Source organism: Bos mutus, chromosome 23 (assembly GCF_027580195.1).
Source record: "Bos mutus isolate GX-2022 chromosome 23, NWIPB_WYAK_1.1, whole genome shotgun sequence".
Classification (NCBI taxonomy): Eukaryota; Metazoa; Chordata; class Mammalia; order Artiodactyla; family Bovidae; genus Bos; species Bos mutus.
The window spans coordinates 13,128,534-13,154,474 of NC_091639.1; the positions used below are offsets into that span (position 1 = coordinate 13,128,534).

General features: G+C 41.8%; 1 protein-coding gene, 1 long non-coding RNA gene and 1 other non-coding gene across 3 annotated transcripts in view; 2 read left to right on the plus strand and 1 right to left on the minus strand.

Annotated features, from left to right (window-relative positions):
- Window positions 1–25,941, plus strand: part of RNF144B (ring finger protein 144B) — a 158,102-nt gene that overhangs the window by 38,649 nt on the left and 93,512 nt on the right. The window lies entirely within an intron of this gene.
- Window positions 3,909–25,941, minus strand: part of LOC138984999 (uncharacterized) — a 28,215-nt gene continuing 6,182 nt past the window's right edge. The window contains exons 2-3 of the long non-coding RNA XR_011462234.1: window positions 14,944–15,080; window positions 3,909–4,773 (exon numbers count right to left, since the gene is read on the minus strand). This is a non-coding gene — a long non-coding RNA (uncharacterized lncRNA). The remainder of the gene's footprint in view (window positions 4,774–14,943; window positions 15,081–25,941) is intronic.
- TRNAA-UGC (transfer RNA alanine (anticodon UGC)) lies at window positions 19,886–19,957 on the plus strand. The gene has a single exon. It is a non-coding gene; the product is annotated as a tRNA-Ala (tRNA).

Below are 25,941 nucleotides of genomic sequence, written 5' to 3' on the forward strand. Positions count from 1 at the left end.
TTAGTAGTTTCCCCAAACTCTAACTTCTTTAGACATTTCATTTTTGTTAAAATTTCTTATTCAATTATGGTAATATTATTCATCATGTATATAGATAATTCACATCCATTGATCATATATATAGAGAGACCGGTGTGTAGATCTGTTTTTCCCCTTTTATTCTAAAAAATATATTAAAGTAATGAAGGGGGTATTTGATTCATTACTTTTCCTCCTTTTTTGAATGAAAATTTCTTTTTTCTATTCTTTATTTTTTATTGACATAGTTATATGTATGTATTGAGTTCAATAAAATAAAAGTCCCTGCCAAAGCCCCTTTTCTGGCCACTGTTTTCTAATTATGACTAAAAAGATAACTTGATTGTATAGAGAAGGGTGATGTTAGATTTATTTCAGGTCATATTTGTTAGGCATGACATTATTTCTTGGATAATTACCACGTTATTATTATTTTTTAACCTTTTCTGATAACTTTCCTTGTATTTCATGTTTAGTAAAACAAACAAACATATCTTGCTCACTTTTATATAATTACGTGTCCCTGAAAAACCTATATATAATCAGAATCTTTGGAAAACAGATAATTAAAAGATATTCTTTGGAACATAAAAGTTGTCCACTTTCTTTTCAGAATGCTTAAATCCCATTTATCTTTTTATTCTATTAAAAGAAAACGTAGAAAGCACCCCTAAAGAAATATTCTGTGTCCTGAGCAGAGACGATAGATGCTCTTCCAACTCACTCTACTCCTTGCTCTGATTAAGGGGGGCATAGCTTCTTTCAGCCCTGTAATGATTTTGTTCCATCCTCACAGATCCTCCTTGGACCTTAAAACTCTTATTTCTTACAACTCTGAAGTTGCAGGTCAACTTCTTTACCAGCTAGAACCAAAACAGCAAAAGGCTCCCTGCCAAAGACAGTTCCTGAACTCCTCAGGCCAAAGATGAAGACATTTCTGGTTTTCCTGCTGTAGCCTTAGGACACAGTAGATGGAAATCGTGCCTGGGAAGAGGCACGTAGTATGTGCTTGATTATATTGGCTGCATAGATGGACTCTGCAGCCTCAGTACTAATCCTGAATGTTCCTGAATGTTCTTTAACTCATCCTGTGGAACAGCATCGTCAAGTTCTTGAGTTTCTTCCTGTCCACAGGCTTCTGTATATTTACTTGTGAATTTTCCCAAATGTGTTTTCCAAAAGAGCTCTATTAACAGAGTGGCTGGGACAGAACTTCTTTGTAACTTAATCTGTTAGTTCAAAATACGAAAAATGTATACGGTGGGGTCGGGGTGGCTCGCTGCCTGGATAGCACTGTCATGCTATCAGAGGTCAGTGAGCTCCCCGCCCCATCCTTTTATTTTTTCTGCTTTGTTGGGCACAGATGAATGCTCCCTATTCTTTGGTCTCTCCCTGCAGAGTCAACTTTATTTTGTTTCGTAAAAAAATTATTTCTGGCTGTGCTGGGTCTTCACTGCTGCACTCAGGCTTTCTCTCGTTGCGGCAAGAGGGGTACTCTGCAGTGGTGGTGCGTGGGCTTCTCACTGTGGTGGTCTCTCTTGTTGCGGAGCACAGGCGCTGGGGTGTGCAGGCTTCATAGCTGTGGCCCGTGGGCTCAGTAGTTTTAGATCCTGGGCTCTGGAGAGCCTGGAACTTAGTTGCCTCGTGGTACGTGGGATCTTCTCGGACCACGAGTTTAACCTGTGTCCCCTGCATCAGCAGGCAGATTGTTAACCACTGGACCACCAGGGAAGCCCTCTGCGTTCTTTTAGATGACAGTAACTGTTAATCTGGGATGCTCATCTGAGTGAATATGTTAGCTAAAGAGTGTGTCATTCTCTCGGATAAGCAAGACATTTCTTGAAGATGTTTAAGGAGACCAAACACTGGTCCAAATTTAAGGCTAGCAGGGGGAGAAGTCACATGGAGAAGGAATTCTGGCCTCAGCATTAGACAGACCAGGGTATAAATCTTGGTTCCTTGACCTCTTAGCTTGGTGCATGTGTGCTAACTTGCTTCAGTTGTGTCCGACTCTTTGTGACCTTACGGACCATAGCCCGCCAGGCTCCTTTGTCCATTGGATTCTCTAGGCAAGAATACTGGAACGGGTTGCCATCCCCTACTTCAGGGGATCTTCCCAACCCAGGGATTGAACCTGAGCCGTAATCTTGTATCTCCTGCATTGACAGGCAGATTCTTTACCACTAGCACCATCTACTACTACTACTACTAAGTCGCTTCAGTCGTGTCCGACTCTGTGTGACCCCATAGACGACAGCCCACCAGGTTCGCCCATCCCTAGGATTCTCCAGGCAAGAGTACTGGAGTGGGTTGCCATTTCCTTCTCCAATGCATGAAAGTGAAAAGTGAAAGGAAGTCGTTCAGTTGTGTCTGACTCTTAGCAACCCCATGGACTGCAGCCCACCAGGCTCCTCCGTCCATGGGATTTTCCAGGCAAGGGTACTGGAGTGGGGTGCCATTGCCTTCTCCAAGCACCATCTGGGAAGCCCCAAAACCTGCCTTCTATGAGGCTCAAACTCAGGACCTTCAGATTATAAGAAGCACTGCCCACTGTGCTAAGAAGGTTTAGTGATCTGGAGCAAATGACTGACCTCTCTGAATCTTAGTTTTCTCATCTCCAAAATGAGGATGATATTTCCAATTGGCAGGGTTGTTGTTTGAATTAGGTAGGATAACAGATGGTAGAATACTTAGCACCTAGTAAGCTGTATTAATTAGCAGGTGTAACTGTAATATTTAGGGCCATCTTAAGGCTTCTCTGAAGCCTTCTCCTATGTCTGAGCTTCTGCCTGGGTAGCTGATATAAAGCTCTGGTTTCCCTTGGCATTACTAGGTAAACTCTTTTTAATAGTAAATGGTACCCAAACACTTGGAAACTATGAGTCTGGATGTTAGCTTATTATTTGCTTCGTGTAGGTTGTTTTATTATTCTTAAATCATCTCCCTTTGAATTTATTGGCGTCTCTTCCAGCATACATGATGCTGATGACTGAATAATTTGAAGGTTATAAGAATGATGCTGTCGGGTGGAGGCAAAAACGTCTCTCCAAAAAAAGGTCAACGTTTGCCTCTTAAAGTTGAGGGTGGTTTTACATATAATTGCAATAAAGTTAAGAAAATATTTCTCAGGTGAATATCTTATATTTATTTATACGGGGTCTTGGGACTACCTCGAGAGAGGCGCACAGTAGCGACCTGAATCTGTGCTACAATGATCAGCTTCAGGATTTTCAATGTGAAAGGGAGAAAAAGGCTGTAACTCTCTCTTATATGAAAAACCCCTATTGAACTAATAAGGAGCTTTAGAAGGCTCTGATAAAAGATCCTGAGAAGGTGATCAAGCTGTTTATTTAACCCATTCATCCAGTGTGTTGAAATCCTTTGGGCTAGGGAGGAAAATTATTTTTTTTTCCCTAAAAAAAGTAATTTCCACATTACATGAAACACTTACACCCTGGTGTCTATTTTTAACGCATGACTATGAGAACTGGGAAAGCCATTTAATTTGCCAATGTGTCAGTTTCTTTCTCTATAAAATGAGAGTTGGACTGGCTGCTCAGACCTCTTCTGTTCTCACAGGCTCTGATTTGTAATGCAAATTATAAGGATTGAAGGACTGTTGAACATCTGTCAGACATTCCCAACCCTTTCATTGAAAGTTGACTGGCCTCCAGAAGATTGTATACTTTCAATATTCCAAGGAAAGAAGTCATTGTAACTTTTATAAAAGACAAAAAGAGGCGGCAAGAGAATTTTGACTTTGCAGTGTTTTTTTTCCCGTCTCTTATCAACCAGCTAGTCACTGCTGCTTCTTTGATGTTAAATAGATGCTTGTTTCCATTGAATTTTCTGGGTGACTTGTCAGGTTGGTTGTGCTTTACTCTGATGGAACATGTGATGTTAAAAACTTTTCTCCCCCTCTCTGGAAATTCTTAAACTGGCAGCCATACCACAGTTTTTTCTGTAGATTTTGTTACAGATTTGCTTCATAAAGCTTAAAAATGCAAAGTTTAAGAAACATGGTATTAATTTAAGTGATATTTTAAGTTCATACTTTCTATTAAATTTGATTTTCTATTCTGTTTTTTAAATTTCACTTAATTTTCACTAGCTATTTTGGTGAGAACTTTGAGAGAAACATCTGTTACGTTGCTCCTTCTTAGAGTTTACATTTTGTTAGGATATACTCTGCATTTACTGAGTGCTTTGCTTGTAAACTCATTTGATCTTCTTCAACCAATGTAAGTCTTATGAGACGTTAATAAAGTTAACCAACCAATTATCAACTTTTTTTGTGTGTGTAAATTAGGAAATTTAGGGAGATTAAATATCTTGCTGGCCATGCTGGCATGGAAATCTGTAGTCTGAACTCAATCTCCATGGCTTTTCCACTTCACCAGCTCAGCTGAAATGAGCAAGCTTGATGTAACACATGTTTGAAAGGTTTTCAGAAGACCCCTGAAGAATGAATTTGCAAAGGCAGACTTTTACTTGCTGTGACACTTTGGACTAAAGAATTTTCTCTCTCTTAAAATATGCTATGTTGGTCACTCCTCATCCTTTCCTGAAGCTGGCCCTGTAAAATAGATGCGTTTTTCAATTTAAGAGTTTCAGAGTGTTCACCTTAGGAGGATTCCATAGGCCAGAGTCCATTCGTTCATTCAATAATTCAATGAGGGTCCGCTCTTCCAGGGCCTGAGGAAGCAGCAGTGATTTGCAGAGTCAGAAATTCCATGACGCTGTCATTCTAGGAGCCTGCAGTGGGGAGACAGACAGTAAAACAAATAAGTAAAAACATTGTGTGTCATTGCGTGGGGGTATGTGCTATGAAGAAAAATAAAGGAATTGTTGTTGTTTAGAAGAGGATGATTGAGAAGATGATGTTTAAGTGTGGACGGGAAGGAGGCAGGCGAGGGTGGAGCCTCTGGATAAATGGGAGATGAAGCCTCCTGGTGGGGAAGCAGCAAGTGCAGAAGCCCTAAGGTGAACACGCTCCTGCATGGTCAACGAAACCTTGCAAGTGGAGAAAAAGAACCAATACAATGATTATTTTAGGAACTTCACCATGTAGTAAACAGGTACATGAATGGCCCTTTGTGTGATTATAAGATTTTATCAGGCTTTTAGTGTTAAATAAGGAAAATGACATGCTTCCCAGGTGGCTCAATGGTTAAGAATCCACCTGCCAATGCAGGAGATGTGGGTTCCATCCATTGGTCGGGAAGATCCCTTGGAGAAGGAAATGGCAGCCCACTCCAGTATTCTTTCCTGGAAAACTCCATGGAGAGAAGAGCCTGGTGGGCTGCAGTCCATGCAGTCTTGAAGAGTTGGACATGGCTTAGTGACTAAACAACAATGAAAATGACAGCCACCCCTCACCTCTTTACATAAAGGGTGGCATCATTGCTGAGTTTCTCGATTCTTATAGCAATTTCAGCTTTCACAAAACCTTTTGGGAGTATATTATTTTTCTGAATAGGATGTATGTATATTCCTAAAGCATAAAGTCCCAGAGATACATAAGGGTGTGTAAGCTAAAATGATCCCTTCTGTATCACAGATACCCAGTTCTTCTCCTGGGAGGCGGGACCGTCACAGTTTTCTGGGCCTAGAGACAATCTAGGCCCATAGTTGCAAGCATAGCCGAGGTTGGGGGCACCAGCTCTGGAGCCAGACTGCATCAATTTTAGCCCTGGTATTGGTCCTCACTGGCCAGTGTGACTTGGGCCCGTAGCTAAGTGTCCAGCTGCCTCCACTCCCTCATCTGTAGAGTGGAGAGAATAGTCATAGGGTTGTTGTGAGAATTAAATGAGATTCTGTGTTTACATAACAAATATAGAAAATATTATGTACCTATAAAGAATTAAGCACGGTTTCTAGCAAAGAGTAAATACTCAATAAATGTTAGCTATCATCAGATAATCTTATAGCAATCCTGTCCTATTATGCAGATGAGGAAAATATGAATCATAGAAAGGTCAAGAAGTTTCCTGGGAAGCCTGGCCAGTAGGTGAAGGCACAGTGATACTCAGTCAGAATTCTAATACTATGGTCCAGGGTTTCCCAGATGAGAGTCATTGAGATGGCTCTTTTACGGGTCTTCTTTTCCACCAAATGATGTGTTAAATGCCAGACAAACGTCAGTGTAGAAAGACTTGTAGGTGTTGGCTGAGAGCCTAATCAAATCCATTTCTTTAATTTTTAAAAATAGTTTGCACCGAGGATATTTCACAAATGCATAATGTTTTGGTTTTTTATGTTGAGCGACTTCTGTTCTTCCAACCAGTGTTTACTGAGTGTGTATTATGTTCTGTGCAGTGTATTAGGCCCAGCGAGTGAAAAAACTAGACGAAGGCTCTGCCTTGTAATGGTTACAACTGAATGCGCAACAGACAGGGGGCTCTGTAAAATACAGGGTCATTTGCTCTCAAGGGGATTTGTCCAGTTTGGGGAAAGGTTGATTTCCTTAAGCCAACAGGTGTTTCCAAAACTTTTTTTTTTTTTTTTGAGAATTCATCAGGTTTGCTGTTTATGGATGTACGTCAAATACTTCTTACTTGTTTTTTATTTGTCATGCCTAGGACGTAATAAATATTCAGTAAGGCTGCTTGCTTTGAAGGTTCAGTGAGCTGCAGGAGGTATTGTATTGTTTGCCAATGGAGAAATCATTAACAATGTAGCACATAAAGGAAATGATGACTTTATAATGTACAAAGGAAAGACAATAGGTATGGATTTGAACAGAATGTGTTAAAGGTGGGACATGGGAGTGCTGGCTGCCTTGAAACAATGGTCAATTCTAAACGCTGTCAGCTATTATTTCTTGGATGGAAGAAGTGAAAGAAGCTTCAAGCATGAATTCTAGTTTGCCTGATTTATATGGTCCACTCAGTCCTACATGCCCAGGAGGAATAAAACACATAGAGGAAGGTTTGAAAATAATAAACTCTTAAATCAGCCTTTTTTTTTTTTTTTCCTTTTGCCCTCCTCCCTTCTCCCCTTTGTGGGGTAATGCTTGTTTTGCAAATTTGCTAATAAATTGTGGTAGGAGCTCAATAAAGAAAGGAATGAAATATAGAATGATTTGAAATATTTGCTTAATATTTATTGCCTTCAGTGAAAAATGATTGCATCTGTTTCCTCTTGATGACTGGCCCTTCTTTTAGACTTGATTGTACTTTGCTTCCTTATATATTTGCCTCACTCCTCAGATTCTGTCCCTCTCGTGCAACTAACTTACCTGCTCTTGGTCTTGGATGGGACCACAACTCTCAAGGAAATCTTAGCATTTCCGCCCCTGCTTCAGGTCAGGATGAGGTTCACCTGCAAACTGCCTACCTTTCAGTTCCAGCTAATGCCTCTGGTGCAGAGTGGCCCACAGCCCATGTGAAAAGACCATAGTCTAGGATCAGAGCTGTTACTTTTATAAAAAATTAATGAATTAACAAATGTTTGGCTGTTCTGGTCTTTGTTGCTCTGCGTGGGCTTCCTTTAGTTGTGGTGAGAGAGGGTTAGAGAATTGTTACATTTTTTTGAGTCTATTTGTTTTTAAGGATAATTACAATATTGTGTTGGTTTCTGCCACACATCAACATGGCTGAGCCATAGGTATCCGAATGTCCCCCTTCTTGAGCCTCCCTCCCCCCGCCCACCCCATCCCAACCCCTCTAGGTTGTCACAGAGCCTGGCTTGGGTTCCCTGATTCATGACAGCTGTTACTCTTGAGTGATTATCCTGAAATAAGAAATTTTTCTTTCCTTTAGCCAGCTAGCCTAGACCTTCCCTTTCCAAACTGTCCAGAACTCATCTGTGTATCTAGTCCCTGCTTTCTTTTCAACCTTTAGTGGTTAGCTGTTCAGTGGAGAGCCCCAGTTCTGCTAGGGCCTCCTTGTGTGCGCCTGCTGCTGCTACTGCTGCTAAGTCGCTTCAGTCGTGTCCAACTCTGTGCGACCCCATAGACGGCAGCCCACCAGGCTCCCCCGTCCCTGCGATTCTCCAGGCAAGAACACTGGAGTGGGTTGCCATTTCCTTCTCCAATGCATGAAAGTGAAAAGTGAAAGTGAAGTCGCTCAGTCATGTCCGACTCCTAGCGACCCCATGGACTGCAGCCCACCAGGCTCCTCCGTCCATGGGATTTTCCAGACAAGAGTACTGGAGTGGGTTGCCATTGCCTTCTCCATTGTGTGCGCCAGGACCTAGCAAATAGCACTGACCTCCGGAACCCTGGGGCCCCACAGATTTCCATGTGGCTCTTCTTAAACAGGTGTGTTCCTTGGGATTGGCAGGGTGGGGTGTCCCTAAACAGAGGTAGGAAAAAGGTGGCTTTTAGCAGTCACTCATCACTGTTTCCATAAAGACACAGGCAGTCTCTCGGCCTCTTGCTGAAAGTTGAGATGCCTTGGCATTGGGTTTGCAGCTCCTTTCTCCCTCCCACTACTCAGGGAGAAACAGGAAGCAGGACAAAAGGAATTCCTCTTGTGTTGCCCTGCAGGAAGTGGAGACATCAGTTTATCTTTCAAGGTAGCTTGTGTCATGTCATCCCTCAAGGGGATGTGTGCATGGGCACTCAGTCGTGTCTGACTCTGTGTGAGCCCACAGGCTGTAGCCTGCCAGGCTCCTTGTCCATGGGATTTCCCAGCCAAGAACACTGGAGCAGGTTACCATTTCCTTCTCCAGGGGATCTCCCCAAACCAGGGGTTGAACCCGTAAACTGTTGCGTCTCCTGCATTGGCGGGGGGGTTCTACATGGTGGACCTCTGCCATTTATCCTGACTTGTTAAGATTCATTATGAGAAGCATTGCGTCTGCATGAAACTCCTGTCCCTTCCCGAGATCTCAGGAAGCCCCATCCTCTCTCCGAGTCAGAGATCTCCACGGCTCCGCCTCGTTGAAGAATCTGTCCACAGTCAACCCCAGTGCCTCTCCATGCAGCCTCCTCTTGCCCCAACACGCTAAACCCACAACTGGCTAATTCTTCAGTATCCCGCCTGCCAAGTCTACTTGGAAGGTTTCTTTGACTGCTTTGTTTTATTATTATTATTATTTTTGCATAATGCTCTACAACTGTTAACCCTTCCCATCACTGATTAAGGCAGGAGAGTGTGTCCGTGACAATAGGGACTCTATCTGACTCTTGGATTAGATGAAATAATATACATAAACTTCTAGCCCAGTACTTGGGACACATAAACATTAGCTTCGTTGAGCCTTTCTGTGTTCTCTCTGGCAGCAAGCGGTTACGCAGGCAGGCTCTTCAGCTTTTGTTTGGTGAGCCCTGTTACAGGCTGATGTTGGTCCGTCCCCCTAGGTTTGGGTTCAGAGTCATCCTCTACCTGTGACTGTGGGTAACAGGCAATTTGTTCAGCCTCTCTGCCTCAGTTTCCTTATTGGTAGAGGTAGCACTAAGAAGGTTCCTATTGGTAACGTAGTTGTGAAGATTAAACTAGTGAATATACTAATTACTAATATACTAAGGTTAATATACTAAGGTGCAGATAAGACCTTGCGCACAGTGCTCAGTGAGTGGGAGAGATGATTTGTTCTATCAGAAACAGAAGTGAGTCTTCAGCAGTCACGGCCACACAAAGCAGTGATTCTCGTTGCTAGGTAGCATAAAGTAAGGTGCGTTCCCTCTCTCTCTGGGAAAACACAGGCTAGATTGGAGTTGATTGTACGGAATGGGGTTCCAAAACTGAAGTCAAAAGTCCTATTGGACCAGCCTTGCTGGGAAGGGGAGTTTGTGATTCACCTAAGCAAGATAGGCACATTTCTCAAATCCCATTGTAAGAATCCCCTGGGGCACCTGTGTGACTGGTAGATTCTAGGGCTGTGCCCCAGACAGACCTAGTGAATCAGAATCTTCAGGGAGGGCCTTGGAATCTGATGTCTAACAACCCAGACAAATAGTACCACCTGGAAACACCAAACATTCAATTCCCTGGGAGCCTTGAAAGAACACTGATGCCTGGGTCTCATGCACTGGGCATTCCGATTTGATTGCTTTGGGGTCTTGGTGGACTGTGTGCAGGCATTGAGAACTTTTTTTTTTTTTTAAAGCTGATTACAGAAATCAAATGTGTGCCAGAGTTGAAAACCACTAAAATAGAGAGTGAAAATTCAGACTTAAGTCAGTATTTCTCGGAATCAACTGGGGAGGGGGGAGTGGTATTTAAAATATAGATTTCTAAGCTCCAGCCTGCTGTATCTGACTTTCTGGTAGCAGGGGATGGGCTGGGCTGAGGGTGGATTAGAGAGAGTGAGACCCTGGGAACAGACGTTCCAGATGATTCTTCTGCATGCTGGATTTTGAGAACTACCCACCACGTGGTGTTTTCCCTTAGTAGGCATGAGTGGAAACAGCTGAATGACTGAAATGGAATCATTATTTCCTCTTCTGCTAAACCAGTCTGTTAGAAAAATATACTTCTTCATGTCCTGTTCGTAAATTCATTATTTGCTCTCTCTTGATTGGTACTGAGTTTCCAGAGAGTTGTCTCCTTTTTAATATGCTTTGATTTGACCTGGCAGAACTTTGTGGAGTTATTCTTGGGTTTTTGCAGGTCCACATGTACAGAAATGGGCAGACAATAAGACTGGGGGAAAGTGCTGTAGGATGCATTCAATCCAGCTGAGCAGGTTGTGGTTCAGCGTGGGTGTCTGTGTCCCCAGGGCTGTTAAACCCAAGGTCTGAGAAAGCTGGAGCTGACAAGGAGAAAGTAGAAGCTCACAAGATGAGAAGTTTTGCGGAGCTGTTCTGAAGACTACTGCTCTCAGATGGCGACCTTGCCCTCAGGGCTGGAGTCTTGTGTGCTTTTTGCTCAGCTCTACATTCCCTCCGCTGACGTGTGTCGCACTCAACGGGGCTCCATAAATAGTTTAGAAATGAGAATCTTTTCTACTGTGGCAACAGTGTAAGAGCAGTGTTTCATCTTCTCCATTAAGACATAGGGAGGGACTTCCCTGGCGGTCAGGTGGTTAAGAGTCCACCTTCTAATGCAGGGGATGTGAGTTCGATCCCTGATTGGGGGACTAAGATCCCACACGCCTCAGAGCAACTTAAGAGCCCGCACACTGCAACGAAGAGTGCAGCCAAAAAAAAAAAAAAAAAACTAAGGGAAACAACAATTTATTTAGAGAGCCCATCTAGGAAATTTATATGCACTAGGTCAGTGCAGAGATTTACCAGGTCCCCTTGGAGTGAATGAGTCCTCAGTCTGCAAAACCAGGTCATAAACTAACTGAAGGTGTTTTATTTGCACACGAAGAATCTGTTCCTCCCACTGGAGGTGGGAGGAGATTAAGTGTGGAAGCATAGGTAGGAAGAATCTCTGCCGGTTGGCAATCCCATATGAGCCTCATCCAGAGCAAAGGATACCACAATCGCTGAGAGCTCGTAGTAGTGGGTTTCTGTCTCTGCTCTGGAGATGGCTACATCAGGAAACCAAAGCCTGCTGGCATTAACAGTTAAGTGGTCAACCTCTCTCATGATCTACTTGATATTCAGCTCATCAATAAACTTGACACTTTGGTTTCTCTTGTAGCTTGCTCAGACCCTTGCTGTTCAAAGTGTGGTCCATGGACCAGCTGCATGGGCATCACCTGGGAGCTTGTTAGAAATGCAGACTCTCAGGCCCCACCCTGCCCAGCCCTGTGCGTTGGGTTTGCCTGACAGTGTGGCATTCTTTTTCCTCTGTATTATTCTCATGGATATTTAGTTAGTATGAGTCATTATCCGTGGATTTGATTAATCTCAAGATACCAGCGAGTAGTTTGCTGAGCCCGTCAGGCTGAGGGCTGACCCTGGGCAGAGATGAATTCACCAAGGGAATGTCACTGAATGGGTGGCCAGTTGGCTTTCTTCAGGTGACTCCCTTTGTGTTATGGGCTGCCTTTGAATTTCAGCACTGACACCTGTTACCCGTTGCCTTAGATAACTGTATGGTGTGTATACTACAATGAGCTTGCCTCCTTTCCCGCTCATAAGCATATTTCTCCCATCCACTTGGACTGCAGCAGTTTCTGAGATTCTTTGCAGGAGTGAAGAAGGGAGCCTTACCTGTAGGGCACATTTGTCAGTAGATTATCATCATCATTTTAAAATGAATCAAAGTTCATACTTTATTCTGACTTCCTTAGTTTCTATCCTATGCCCTCTTTGTCTGCTCCAAGGTCTCATGGACGATCAGATCAGATCAGTTGCTCAGTCGTGTCCGACTCTTTGCGACCCCATGAATCGCAGCACACCAGGCCTCCCTGTCCATCACCAACTCCCGGAGTTCACTGAGACTCACGTCCATCAAGTCAGTGATGCCATCCAGCCATCTCATCCTCTGTCGTCCCCTTCTCCTCCTGCCCCCAATCCCTCCCAGCATCAGAGTCTTTTCCAATGAGTCAACTCTTTGCATGAGGTGGCCAAAGTACTGGAGTTTCAGCTTTAGCATCATTCCTTCCAAAGAAATCCCAGGACGGATCTCCTTCAGAATGGACTGGTTGGATCTCCTTGCAGTCCAAGGAACTCTCAAGAGTCTTCTCCAACACCACAGTTCAAAAGCATCAATTCTTTGGCAGTCAGCCTTCTTCACAGTCCAACTCTCACATCCATACATGACCACAGGAAAAACCATAGCCTTGACTAGATGACCTTTGTTGGCAAAGTAATGTCTCTGCTTTTGAATATGCTATCTAGGTTGGTCATAACTTTCCTTCCAAGGAGTAAGTGTCTTTTAATTTCATGGCTGCAGTCACCATCTGTAGTGATTTTGGAGCCCAGAAAAATAAAGTCTGATACTGTTTCCGCTGTTTCCCCATCTATTTCCCATGAAGTGATGGGACCGGATGCCATGATCTTCGTTTTCTGAATGTTGAGCTTTAAGCCAACTTTTTCACTCTCCACTTTCACTTTCATCAAGAGGCCTTTTAGTTCCTCTTCACTTTCTGGCATAAGGGTGGTGTCATCTGCATATCTGAGGTTATTGATATTTCTCCCAGCAATCTTGATTCCAGTTTGTGTTTCTTCCAGTCCAGCATTTCTCATGATGTACTCTGCATAGAAGTTAAATAAACAGGGTGACAATATACAGCCTTGACAAACTCCTTTTCCTATTTGAAACCAGTCTGTTGTTCCATGTCCAGTTCTAACTGTTGCTTCCTGACCTGCATACAAATTTCTCAAGAGGCAGATCAGGTGGTCTGGTATTCCCATCTCTTTCAGAATTTTCCACAGTTTATTGTGATCCACTCAGTCAAAGGCTTTGGCATAGTCAATAAAGCAGAAATAGATGTTTTTCTGGAACTCTCTCGCTTTTTTGATGATCCAGCGGATGTTGGCAATTTGATCTCTGTTTCCTCTGCCTTATCTAAAACCAGCTTGAACATCAGGAAGTTCACGGTTCACATATTGCTGAAGCCTGGCTTGGAGAATTTTGAGCATTACTTTACTAGCGTGTGAGATGAGTGCAGTCGTGCGGTAGTTTGAGCATTCTTTGGCATTGCCTTTCTCTGGGATTGGAATGAAAACTGACCTTTTCCAGTCCTGTGGCCACTGCTGAGTTTTCCAAATTTGCTGGCATATTGAGTGGAGCACTTTCACAGCATCATCTTTCAGGATTTGAAGTAGCTCAACTGGAATTCCATCACCTCCACTAGCTTTGTTCGTAGTGATGCTTTCTAAGGCTCACTTGACTTCACATTCCAGAATGTCTGGCTCTAGGTCAGTGATCCCACATACAATTTAGTCGTCATCTCTTCTCAGGCTCCTCTTGGCTATGTTTCTGAGACTTTCCTTGTTTTTGAGGAGTATTGCCAGACATAGGCTAAACATATCTGGTCATACACACTTAATCCCTCAACTGGGATTTAGGATTTCTCTGATGCTCTTCTTAGCGATTAGGCTGGGGTTATCCGTCTAGTCAAGGCTATGGTTTTTCCAGTGGTCATGTATGGATGTGAGAGTTAGACTGTGAAGAAAGCTGAGCGCTGAAGAATTGATGCTTTTGAACTGTGGTGTTGGAGAAGACTCTTGAGAGTTCCTTGGATTGCAAGGAGATCCAACCAGTCCATGCTGAAGGAGATCTGTCCTGGGATTTCTTTGGAAGGAATGATGCTAAAGCTGAAACTCCAATACTTTGGCCACCTCATGCGAAGAGTTGACTCATTGGAAAGGACTGATGCTGGGAGGGATTGGGGCCAGGAGGAGAAGGGGACGACAGAGGATGAGATGGCTGGATGGAATCACTGACTCGATGGACGTGAGTCTGAGTGAATTCCGGGAGTTGGTAACGGACAGGGAGGCCTGGCATGCTGCAATTCATGGGGTCTCAAAGAGTCAGACACAACTGAGCTACTGAACTGAACTGAACTGAACTGATGGGTTTTCAGGAGGATGACCACAGAAATAAAGTGTCCTTGTGTCAAGGGTATATACTGTCAATACGACTTGCCACCACTGTTGATGTTGGCTTTGATCACCTGACTGAGTTGGTGTTTGTCAGGATTATTCACTTCATTTTGGCCAGCGCACCGTAAGGCATGTTGAATCTAAGTTCTCTCACCAGGGATTGGACCTGTGCCCCCTGCACTGGAAGCTTAGAGTCAACCTCTGGATCACCAGGGAAGTCCCAACAGTGATTTCTTGACATCCTACATGTCTAACGTCCTACTAATCCTCCAGTCCTGCCAATTCTGTGTCTTACATAATGTAAGAAATGCTTACTTTTCTCCAGGCCCCTTGCTATCACCAGCATCATTTCTCACCTGGACTACTGAAACATATTCTTACTGAGAGGCACCTGCATTAAATTTTGCTTCTGTTCAGTCTATTTCTATGCCGCAGCCAGGGTGATACAAAAAAAAAAAAAAAAATTTCTGCTAATGTCAAGTTGCTTTAAAAAGCTTCCCATGGTCTTTTAGTTAAACTTTTAAACTTACAGATTTCTTCTCCATTGTCTGGTCTACCTCTTCAACCTAATCTCAGAGCAATCTTCTTCACCTTCTTTATAATCCAGCCGTATTGAATTCTGTAAGTCCTTCAAATACACCATGCTTTCCCTTCACCATGAAGGAACCTGTGGTAGATGATAGATTAAAAATAATTTTAAATTTAAACCATTTTTAGATTCTCTTCATATGCGCTCAGTAGCTTCAGCCTTGTCTGACTTTTTATGACCCCATGGAGCATAGCCTGTCAGGCTCCTCTGTCCATGGGATTTTTCAGGCAAGAATACTGGAGTGGGTTGCCATGTCCTCCTGCAGGGGAATCTTTCCTACCCAGGGATCGAACTCACATCTCCTGCATTGAAGGTGGATTCTTTACCTGCTGAGCAATCAGGGAAGCTCTACTTTTTGGGCTTCCTAGATGATGCGGTGGTAAAGAATCCACCTGCCAATGCAGGAGATGCAAGAGATGTGGGTTCAATCCCTGGGTTAGGAAGATCTCCTGGAGAAGGAAATGGCAACCCACTCCAGTATTTTTGCCTGGAAATTCCCATGGACAGAGGAGCCTGGTGGACTACAGTCCATGAGGTCACAAAGAGTTGGATATGACCGAGCAACTGAGCACACAGACCGTACTCGGCGTATACTAGAGAAGCTCAGTAAAGAAACTTGAGTTGACAGGAATTCCTGGTGGTCCAGTGTTTAGGACAGGACAGAGGTCTCAGGTTTGCTCCCTGGTTGGGGAACTAAGATCCACAAGCTGCTTGGTGGGCCAAAAAAAGAAAAGAAACTTGGGTTGGATTGAGTTGTTTTGTCAAGCAAAGAATTTAAGAAAAGTATCTTTCTGTGTCTGTAATTCTGGTTTTTTATATAACCCTCCTATCTCCATATCCATGGCCATACCACTACTGCCGTCATGACTGCTGCTCCAGTGCATTCTCCTGGAAGTTATCATTTAGTCTGTGCTGTCCACAGGCTCTGTGTATGATTTTCTGATTTTCACAGAAACTGTGCATGACAGTTATCTGAGACCAAGCCTCAGAGAGGCTAGGAAACTTCCTCTAGATGAGATACCTAATATTCAGTGGAGCTAAGATTTGGATTCAGCATTGACAGGTTCAAAAGTCTATTTTTTTTTCATGGTATGTTGATTTACTTTATGGTAATGTGGTTTAACCGAGGTGTTTCTGATTTCAAATAACTGAAATAAATTTGGGCTAGCTTTAACAGGAAAGAATTATTATAAGGACAAGGCATGTCTTAAGAAACAAAGATAGGAATGCAGCCGGCTTCTGGAAGAAACTGGAACTGAGAACTGGAGAATCACCATTTTCTTTCCCTGGCTCTTTTCTTACCTCCTCTCTTGCACCCTGCTTTATTGCTTCCTCTCTAGTTTGTTCTGTTGTTTGTATACATGATGGAATATGGCTACCATACAGTTTCAGCCAAACAGAGAGATGTCTGTCCCTAAATCCAAATTCCACATTCCTGATAGAGAAAATCTGGTTGGCTCTGCTTCAGACATCCATCCATCTGGGTCCAATCAGCTTTTAGCTAAAGGAGGCAGAATTACATCAACCACACCTGGCTGCCATGGGGTTTGGAGACACCATCCTTTGCTGGTAGGAATGTCTGACTCTGGTCTTTTTCTCACTCACATTGTTTGACTACAACTGATTCTGGGTACTCTAATTGTTACATGGGAAAGTCTAAAGGTTCCCCTTCAGCTTCGACCCATGATTATAGCTCTTTGAAGAGAAATTAGGACTAGAGTAGGCTTGGCCAGTATGTTGTCATATCAGTGATCATCATGTTTTGAGGTACATCATCATTGTCCCCTAATCTTGTTCTTTCCAGCTCAATTGGCTCTACACAGACAGACGCACATGCGCACAGACACACACACGCACACACACTCTTACATTGGAGTATGTTTACAGTTTCTGCTCAGAAGAAACGACATGCCTCCTTGGAACTCAACTTCTGCCTTAAGCTGCAGTGGCAACAATTCCACTGACTCTTTGCCAGTGTAAAACGAGTAAAACTATCTTCCAACCTATTGTCTTTACTGTCTCTTTATGATAATGCTGAGTGTCCTTTCCCCTGTAGTCACTAATTATCAGGAAGTGAGTTCCACTTCTCTCACTGAGCACAGTGTAAATTCACCTGGGATTCTTAGGGCACCAATGGTCACCGACTCTTTTCTCACTTGGAGCAGCTCCTAAGGAAAGAGGTCAAATCTCAGCACCCAGTTATGCATGTGTATACCTTCTATATATTCTTCTGTAGCTGTAAAGAACAACTCAGGGGGAAACATTGATTGTTACATTTTTTTGGTAGGTGGCCCAAACTTAATGAATATTAAGTGTTCCAAAAATTTCTTTGCAGATCAGTGGTTTAGAATTTGGAACTCACTTTACTATGGAAACAATAATACACTTGCTAGTTTCGCTCTCTAGCCAAAATATAAATGATCATTTGGTCTACAACACAGCTGAAATGGTTTCCTTGCCCTTCAAGTGAGAGTCTGGACTCTTCTGTGTCTAAAGCTCTGAAATCACTAGCTTCCTGAATACCAATTCCCCTGCATTTCTCTAGTTTGATTCTCTGTGGACCTCCCTTTTTTTTCTCAGTCTAAAGAAGAAGGGAGAAACCGAGGAGGGGTACAGGTGAATGATAGGTGTGGGCTCTAGGTATTGAAGGATGCCAGGGGTACTAGATGGCACAAAAGGAAGGGGAGGGTGGAAATGAGTGACTTTGATGTCCTTTGTGACTCTCATAAGAAAGATCGGAAAGTAGGGGGTGGGGTGGTGGAGGAGTAGAAGGAGAAGGATAACTGCACCATTTGATAAATAGGTGTTGTCATTAGTCAATGCCTGTGTGTAAAATATTTATTAGCTATTTCTTGTCATATGCAGTTGTTCTTTGCCTTCAATTAGCCTGCAGTAAATTAAGAATGAATTTTACAGTATCCCCCACTGGTTTAGCTGAATTCCTGAACCCTCCTCCAGCCAGGTAGCGAAAGGTATGCACTGGCCTCTAATGGCATGGCCATGTTAGGTCAGCACTGTGTCTTCATGGCGCTCCTGCATAGGTGGCTTTAACAGATGATTTCATTCTCTTTTTTGGCTTGGACCTAGACAGCTTTACATTCTCAGCAAAACAGATGGACAACAAGGGTGAAACAGGATCTCGTACTAAAATAGTCTTTTGAGTCATCCTCTTTTGACTGTTCACTCTTCCAGGAAACTTGCCCCTTCCTTCTTGCAGAAGGCTACTGCTGAGAAGTAATGCACTCCGTTTCTGAACTTTCTTTTCAGTGTAACGTTTTCTATTTTTTTTCTTGGTCGAGATGGAGCTTTTGCTAAGCTAGAAGTATTGTCTAATTTGTTTTGGCATAACACCTGGATTTTTGCCCGAGGTAAAGATTTAAAAATAGAATTAAACATTTTATGTCAACCTTCCATTTTTGTCCTCTTTCCAAAAAAGATTCCAATTTGAGAACAAGGGGAGCTTGATTTCACATACAAGTTTATTTTGGGAAGCAAGGGTTAGATCACTTGACGAGGTTATTAGGTTCTAGTTCTTGTTGTGACAGTAACTGCCTCTTGGACCCCAGGAGAGTCTGCTCATTTTTCAGTGCTCAGTTTTTTCATCTGTAAAAGGGGAATGATACTATTTCACCTGAAAGGTGGTTGTGTGTATTCAATGAGAGGATATTTGTGAAGGCACTCAGATGAAGTCACATTGCTGTAGTAACCTAGGTTTTGATTAGTTCTTAGAGGTTAGAACTATCTTCCTCTATAATGAAATAGTTTATAATATATTGTAGCAAGGATTCATTTGTTTAAAGATTTATTTGTTCTTAAACTAGGATATTGTGCTCAATGCCTTTCATTCAGTCCTTGCAGAAAAGAGGAAGTAATGTACACGCCATTGTCATTTCATCTTTTGTTTGGTTTTCTGTTCATTCATTCATTCATTTATCCTGAGGTATAATTGACATATCACATTATATTGGTTCCAGGCATACAACATAATAATTAAATTTTTTTTTTTATTGTTGACCATTTGATCTTTCTTGAATGCAGTGTGAAATCAAGGATAGCATGATTCAGGGCATGATGTGGCTCACATTGACTCTGCTTCTTTGGGGCATTTATTGCTACCATGTTTTCTTATAATAAGCAGGCATAAGCTGATGTCAGAGGAACATCTGGAGCCATCTAAATTGTTAAACTGAAACAGTCAGCATGAACAGGCAGGCGGCCACCCAAGTCTACCATGTTCTTTTGAGGATGATGGTATCTGATTTCTGTTTCCTCATTTCCATTTTGGTAGCTAGAGGTAAGTACTGCAGATGCTATATTGTCCAAGATCCTCTAGGAGTATGTATAAAAACTGCAGGTTAAAAAGTTTGGAAGTTTTTTTTTAGAACTTAAGTAACAATGTCATTACACTGGTCACTCTGAAAAGTTTTGCCTCTGTTGATCAAAGAGCATACAGTTTTTTAGATTGATGATTCTCCAAACCGAGGGGTGTGTGTGTGCATTAGGTCATGGAAAGGAAACCGATTCTTGACCAGGGCCCCCTAATCCCAATAGAATGGTCTAGGAGCCTTGCACCCACGCTTGCACCATTTGTCTTGTTTCATTCTCATCCTGACAAGGAAAGGTGAGTGAGTCTCCCCTGCTTACCCCATTTCTCAGTTTGCTGTGTTAACGTCTCACACGATGGAACGGTTTCTTTATTCACTAATGCCTATCAGAGCAGTTATATACACCCTTTTATTGACATATAAACACTACTATGTCTAAAACAGGAAACTAATGAGAACTACTGTATAGCACAGGGAACGCTACTCAATGATCTGTGATCTGTGATGACCTGAATGAGAAGGAAATCTAAGAAAGAGTGGATATATGTTTATATACTAGGGGATGTAGCTCAGTGCTAGAGCGCATGCTTTGCATGCATGAGGTCCCAGGTTCGATCCTTGGCATCTCCACATGGTTCCGTTTTGGCTTCCCTGGTGCCTCAGAGAGTAAAAAATCTGCCTGCAGTGCAAGAGACCTGGGTTTGATCCCTGGGTTGGAAAGATCCCCTGGAGAAGGGAATGGCTACCCACTCCAGTATTCTTGCCTGGAGAAGCCCATGGACAGAGGAGACTGGTGGGCTACAGTTCATGGAGTCGCAAAGAGTTGGGTACAACTGAAGTGACTTAGCACACACACATGTAACTGATTCACTTTGCTGTACAATTGAAACTCACACAGCATCGTAAAGCAACTGTACTCTAAATACTTTTATTTTTAGATAAAATTTGAAAGTTTTAACATATCACTAAAAAGCCTTTTTGAGTTTAAGAAAGCCCTGGACATTAACAACAATTAGGAGTAAAATTAGGGTTGACTTTCTGTGATTATCTTTTGCTTTTATAATAGCTTGAACAAGTTTTGTAAGTGAGTCATTTTCGGTTTATTAATCAAATGCCTCTGCTGGAGCAATTTTCTGCCATCAACAAAGCTTATCTGTTGTCCATCTTTCTACACGTACTCACGCAATTTCTTTTCCCCAACCTCCTCCCTGTTGGATTCTCACACTTCTATCCACTCGGTTCCTCCTCTGCTACAGGGTGGGGCTCACACAGCTGCCTTCCTGGATCCGGCTGGCACTGCTCTCACCTGCATAGATGTCTGTCTTTTCTTACACCACCTGAAGGCTTATTTACCTTTGTAGTCCCCGCACTTAATAAATAACCTGGTCAATAATAGCAGCTTAATAAATATTTACTGAATAAAAGAATGAGTGTTATAATAGAGCAAGATCCTCGTACTAAGGGAGGAAGACCAGAGGAGGCCATCTATCAAGATGCGGGAGAAGGTAGATAGAGGGAGGGAGTCCCAGAAAAGGGACACCTTGGGTGACATTTTGGTAAATGAGGAGTTCTTCATCAGGTGAAAGAGGCGGGGAAGAATTGCCTGGGCTTGGGAAATTCCGTGTGCCTGAAAATAGCTTAGCATGGCTGGAATTTAGATGCAAAGTGAAGTGGGCAGAAGATGAGTCTAAAAGGGTAGATAGGTTGCATGTTACTTTGAACTTTGTGCCAATTTCAATTGTTTAGGTTATTAACCAGAATTACCTCTGTGATCCGCTGGGTCATTCGGTTAATACCAGCTGGGATTAGATCTCATGAGGTCATTTGATTAGATGACTTATTATTTAATTAATTTTTGCACAACAATTCTCTGAAGGTAAATGGATGGGCATATCTGTCCGTGTTTAAGACAAAAGTTTGCTGAAATCACAAACTGAAATCTTAGAAGTATTAGGGGACTCTTCTCAACTTAGAGGTAAAAATATTGGAGTCTTTAAATGGACTATGTCATGAGAGAACTTTGTAGCTGAATTTATATTTTAATGAGTCTTTCCTGTATATCCATTACCAATCATTTAAAAATGCAGGTACATAAGATTATTTTCTGAAATAAGATTATTTTCTATAGTGATGACTTTTGTGAAGGTTCAAAGAGATAAAGTATACAAAATGCTTAGTACCAAGTACCTTGCCTGGTACACAGTAGATGCTCAATACTATAATCTATTCCTTCCTCAAACACACCAGGCCTGAGGGAGTTTTCACTTTACCTTTATGAACTTTCAGGAGAAACTTTTAATACAACAGCCTGCCTGCAAGTGTATCTTTGCTGAAATATCAGCTGGTTCTTTTGTAAAAGTTTGGAATTTCTTTGGTGTTTTTAAACAAGATTTCCTCTCTTAAATGTGCTCATTGTTTGTGTCTTAGATTGCCAAGATTTGATTTGAGTACAGAGTCTTCAAAGCGTTGGTGGGACTAAATATTTTAGCAGATGCTTGCATTTGAAATACTTCTAACCCCTTTCATGTCCAGGTTTCAGTGAATCACGCCGAGGCACTCTTGACGTGCAAGACAAATGTGTTTCTCTTGGATTTGAAGCACAGAGGGTTTGCCTGATGCTTATGAATGTTTACTAATGCAGAGGAGAAATTGAGATGCCAGGTTGGAAAAATAAAAACTTGAATGAGGTGCTTGCTGGGCACCATTCAGGAGTATTGTATGTCTTTGGTTTTTTTTTTTTTTTTTTTGATTAAATTCCAAGCTGGCACAATCCATCTGTCTGTTAAAAATAATTAGTTGCCTTGTTTTCTACTTAGAGATGTAACAGTTCCAGATTTGCAAGTGAGAATTCTTTTGCAACATGAGCCATTGTCTGGGGGTTAGATTTTAGGTGAGCAGTGCAGGTTACCCAGTCACATCACCAAGTAAGTCCTCTTTCAGGGAGCATTTCTTTGGAGACGTGCAATTTTCCAAACGCCAATGACTAGAAATAGAATTATTAAATTGGCCTAAAGCAAAGTAAAACTAGAAAAATATCAAAAGTAGAGTTTTTTTAGATCACATTCCTTAATCATAAGCCAATTAAATTAGAAATTAATAATAAAAATATGATGCCCTCCCACCCCCAAACCGCTGGGAAACTAAGAAACTCTTCCAAATAAACCTTTGATAAAAGAATAAAGAGAAAGCAATAAAAAATTGCACTTATCCAAATTTTTAGGGCATAGCATATACCCAAAACTTTACTCAAAGGAGAACTTATTAAAGAACTGATAAAGTTTTAAAAGTTGGAATTAATGTAATGAAGAAAAAACAGAGAAAAAGGCTAAATAAGATTTTAAAAGCTGGAAAAAATATACACAGTTAGGAATGAGGAAACAGACACAACCACATAAAGCAGGGACTTTGGAGAAATTATAAGAATTATACATGAAGACTATGCACAAAACTATAGAAACAAATCAAAAATATTGAAGAAATGGACACTTTTATAAGTAAAACATAAAAGATCAATATTGACTCATGTAGAAATTTTAAACAGATAATTAGTATAGAATTTCCAGTTTGTGCTGGTGGTTGTTTTCCATTTGGCATTGGTTCTGGACTTTAAGGAAATATTATTTTTAAATACACTAAAATAAGATGAGAGGATGAGATGGTTCGATAGCATCACTGACTCAGATGAGAGGATGAGATGGTTCGATAGCATCACCGACTCAATGGACATGAATTTGAACAAACTCCAGGAGATAGAGGAGGACAGAGAAGTCTGATGTTTTTCAGTCCGTGGAGTTTCAAAGAGTTGGACATGACTTAGTGACTGAACAACAACAAAATAAAACGAGGTAGAAGTCTTCCTCCTTATAACTTGAGGATTTACTATGGTCTCCTCGCATAGTATGTGAGAGGTATGTGTTGAAAAGAGTGTTTGCACTTTAACACATGTTTAAATGTGAAAGATGGTGCATATAACCCTGTCTTCCCCACCAATTCTCTCCAAATCCAAGTTAACTTATGCCTCTCTCTGGAGAACAGTGTTCAGAGCTCTCACTGAGAAAATGAAATACATTCCAGCATTGGTGGCTGAGGACAACGAACTCAGTCCAGTCTTCAGGGAGTGGGAGAACTTGGTGCTGCTCACCCTGTCAGCTCCTTAGTGGACTACTTGTGCCAAGACCCCCACTGTGGCCTATGAAAAGCATGAAGCTGCCAGGCTGACTGCTGGTGAGGCGGGTGGCAAGTGTAGCAAGCTTGACTGCTCCTGATACGGTAGTTTTGTCACTTGCAGGGTGCAAATCTATAGCTATTTATTTTATTGTTGACAACTTTAACATTTATTGTGGGACAATCCCCTTTGGCAGAAAATGAGCTAAAGGAATGCAAAGTTTAATGAAAACTTAAGTAGCAAATTTGTTTCTTTTATTTTTTTCAATTTATTATTACTTATAAACTTTAAATTTTATATTGGAGTATGCTGCTGCTGCTGCTGAGTCGCTTCAGTCGTGTCCGACTCTGTGCGACCCCATAGACGGCAGCCCACCCGTCCCTGGGATTTTCCAGGCAAGAACACTGGAGTGGGTTGCCATTTCCTTCTCCAATGCATGAAAGTGAAAAGTGAAAGTGAAGTCGCTCAGTCGTGTCCGACCCTCAGCGACCCCATGGACTGCAGCCCACCAGGCTTCTCCGTCCATGGGATTTTCTAGGCAAGAGTACTAGAGTAGGGTGCCATTGCCTTCTCTGATATTGGAGTATAGCCGATTAATAATGTTATGATAGTTTAAGTGTACAGCATAGCAACTCAGCCATACATATACATGTATCCACTCTGCCCCAAACTCCCCTCTCATCCAGGCTGCCATATAACTTAGAGCAGCGTTCCCTGTGCTATACAGTAGGTTTTTGTTGGTTATCCATTTAAAATATAGCAGTGTGTACATATCTGTCCCAAAGTCCCTAATATCCTTTCCCCGTTCCTTTGCCCCAGTAACCATAAGTTTGTTCTCTAAATCTGTGAGTCTGTTTCTCCTTTGTAAATAGGAGATTCATATCATATAAAATTCATTTGTATGACATTTTTAGATCCCACCACATATAAATGGTCATCATACGATATTTATCTTTCTCGGTCTGACTGACTTTAGTGTGATCATCTCTAGATCCATCCATGCTGCTGCAAATGGCATGATTTCATTCTTCTTTATGGTTGAGTACTATTCCACTGTATATGCATACCACATCCTCTTTATCCATTCATCTGTCCATGAACATTTAGGCTGCTTCTGTGTCCTCACTATTGTAAATAGTGTTGCAGTGAACACTGGGGTATATCTATCTTTTTGAATTGTGATTATCTCTGGATATATGCCTAGGAGTGGCATTGCTGGATGATTTGGTAGTTCTGTTTTTAGTTTTTAAGCTGCTTCCATATTATTCTCCATAGTGGTTGTACCAGTTTACATTCCTACAAACACTGTAGGAGGGTTCCCTTTTCTCCACACCCTCTCTACCGGTTACTATTTGTATACTTTTTGATGATGGTCTAGTCAGGTTTTTCTTATTGCAGCCCAGCTGATTTTGAGATGCTCTTGTATGTATGAAACCGAACCAAGATGACATGTCTCCAACTTTTTGAAAACTTTTGTTATCAAGGCAGACATAACTGGGTAATCATTTCTGGGTCATATTTTGACTTTCCATTTATCAATAGTTTGACCACCATGTCACCCTGAATGAATCTCTGGCATAGTTTTTTTTTTTTTTTTAATATTTTGTAATGTTCTTAGCCTTATTTCATATTGTGTCTTATTCTTAGTTCTTATATTCAGTACTGTCAATAAATGTTGAAAGATGAGCCCTGTTAGATCCAGCAGAAAAATGTGAATGAAATGGTAGGTCTTTGGAAATGACAAGTAACCAAACTCTCAGTGGCAGAATACCATGACCTTTGCATTAAATTTTTCTCATGGAGAGAGAATGACACCTCTTGCAGTAGTTGGTTTCCCAATACTTGTGTTCTTTCATCTGATTTATTAAAACTGAACAAATCATTAACAAAATTTTTAAAAAAGTTTTAATCTAGGCATATACCCTGAGGAAACCAAAATTGAAAAAGACATGTATCCCATTGTTCATTGCAGAACTGTTAACAACAGCTAGAACATGGAAGCAACCTAGATGTCTATCACAGAGAATGAATAAAGAAGTAGTGATACATATCCACAATGGAATATTACTCAGCCATAAAAGGAACACCTTTGAGTCAGTTCTGATGAGGTGGATGAACCTAGAACCTATCATACAGAGTGAAGTGAGTCAGAGAAAGATAAATATAGTATTTTAATGCATATATACAGAATCTAGAAAAATGGTACTGAAGAATCTATTTACAGCAGCAGTGGAGAAACAGACATAGAGGATAGACTTATGGACATGGGGAGAGGGAGCAGAGGGTGAGATGGATGGAGAGAGAAACGTGAAAACTTATATTACTGTACGTAAAATAGGTAGCCGACGGGAATTTGCTGCATAGTTCAGGAAACTCCAATGGGGCACTTTATCAATCTAGAGGGTGGGATGGGGTGGGAGATGGGAGGGAGGTTCAAAAGGGAGGGGAT